The 2,105-nt window shown below is 42.4% G+C and overlaps 1 long non-coding RNA gene across 1 annotated transcript; it reads right to left on the minus strand.

Annotated features, from left to right (window-relative positions):
* Window positions 1-118: 118 nt before the first annotated feature.
* Window positions 119-1,949, minus strand: LOC121918499. The gene is made up of 3 exons (XR_006101240.1): window positions 1,788-1,949; window positions 1,334-1,414; window positions 119-310 (listed from the first exon to the last, which is right to left on the minus strand). It is a non-coding gene; the product is annotated as an uncharacterized LOC121918499 (long non-coding RNA).
* Window positions 1,950-2,105: the final 156 nt, after the last annotated feature.

Consider the following 2,105-nt stretch of genomic DNA (forward strand, 5'->3'; position numbering starts at 1 on the left):
GAGCAGACTGAATTTCTCCAGCGCTTTCCCACCACCCAGACCCCTTCAGGAGGACGAAGAACAGGATAGCACCTAACCACAGATGCCCTGGCGATTCCAAGAGCCCATTCACGCCCCAATCCACACACCTTCACCTCCCAATAATGCCTCCCTGAAGAGAAAACCTGATGGCCCAGAACAGAGTGCGACAATTTAAATCCTCTAGGACGTTCAGGCAATGGCTCAATAAAGTTGACATGGCACACCTTCTTCAGGTCTGGAGAAATCCAGAGATTCTGAAAGGCTGTGTCTTGATCCAGAGTAACTTGCACTGCAGGACAGAAAGAAGAGAGTTCAAGAAAAAGAATACAGTAATTTGTATACACAGCTCTTCCCTATATAAGCACCAAACAATGAAGATTATCAGATAGGGGATGGGAGTGAAACCTGTCCTAATCCCGTCCGTGGCAGAGATTGCTCAAAAGACATTCATACATTTGCGCTGCTCCTATCATTAAACTGTCAGTGAAGTGGAATTGCATAAATGTGTTCCTCCATTAATACAAAATGAAGAGCAAGGACTGGACAATTCCACTTCACTGCCAGGACAATGACGGAATCAGGGCGACGTCAGATACAAGTCTTTTGCACGATCGCAGTCAATCACAGTTTACTGATGGGGCACTGACAGGATAAGTGTGATATTGTATGAAGATCTTCTCACAACCATGCGATACAAACGGGAAAAGGATGGGACAAATTTTCTGTCAATTTATGGCTACCTCATTGGGTTTTCTAAGGCAAGGAATATTCAAGAGATGGTTTTGCCAGTTCCTTCCCATGAAATAGATCTTACAGCACCTGGTATTCATGGATGGTCTCCCATCTAAGTACCAACCAGGGCTGCCCCTGCTTAACTTGCAAGATCATATGGGATCTGGTGCCTTTAGGGTGTTGAGGCCCACCAAATAATTTTGTTGCCAACTACCTTTGGAGTTGACCTTGACTTCTGGCAATCCTGTGAATGAACCATCCCAAGAGACCTTACCCTCTACAGCAATGGTCATCAAATGGTGGGGCAGCAGGACCCCCAGAAGGGGAACAAGGGTTGTCCTGAGGATGAAGTGGAGGAGGAGAACAGGGGAATAAAGCATTGCAAAGACAAAATGGGAAGGAATGCAGTACCTTAACTTCATTTACTGGATAAAAAGTGGGATATGAACTCAACTATCAGATGAACAAATACGTTTGGTTTTCCTGACAGCTGTTCTCCATTTTAACTGATGCATGGGGAAAGTCTTAAGTAGACTTTTGTCTTCTGCTAGTTATTACAGGTTTCCATTTCAGACCTTACCTCTGTTGCCTTTTTGTTCCTCTGATAAGCTTCTTTTAAATCTCTTCCTTCCTCTTCCTTTCAGTATTACAGCCATTTCATCTTAAATGAATATAAATGAATAAGAACAATGAATGACAAAATGTGGATCAACTGGGCAACTCATCACTCTGATGCTGACTTTTCACAGCCTGGCATCCTTTTAGGGATATATACACACACACACTTTTCCCTTACGGCATGGTCTTCCATGTCTCCTGAGGCATGGGTAAGATCAGAGAAGCATCTAACTATGCCTTTGTAGTCAGATGCAAAATTATTACAAGATCACTGAGGCTTCCAGAGGGTCCTGGTGGATATCTGCACTGCTGTAACTGTTTGCATCTTGGTATGGGATCATAATTGGATACTTCTCCATTCCTTTCTGTTCCACACTCTGGTTCTTTTATTTAAAAAAACTTGCAACAATGCATACCATTAAATGTCTTCACCACATTATCCAAGAAAATTCTTCGATCACAAAATTTCTGGATTCTTGTTTTCAGTTCTGTTGGAAAAGCCACTGGATTTTCTATCTTTCTGTTGTCAAACCTGAAATTGTAAATATGGTGTTGCCTACCATAATTTTGTTGGAAGATAAATAGTTTCACATCATTTCTGTTTAATGACTACCCTATGGCAAACCCTATTATGAGGCTTTCTTGGCAGAATTTGTTCATTGAGGGTTTGCTCTTGCCTTTCTCTGAGGCGGAGAGAGTGTGCCTTGCCCTAAGTCATTCAGTAAGTTTCTATG

The sequence above is a fragment of the Sceloporus undulatus genome, unplaced genomic scaffold, assembly GCF_019175285.1.
Source record: "Sceloporus undulatus isolate JIND9_A2432 ecotype Alabama unplaced genomic scaffold, SceUnd_v1.1 scaffold_14314, whole genome shotgun sequence".
NCBI classification, from domain to species: domain Eukaryota; kingdom Metazoa; phylum Chordata; class Lepidosauria; order Squamata; family Phrynosomatidae; genus Sceloporus; species Sceloporus undulatus.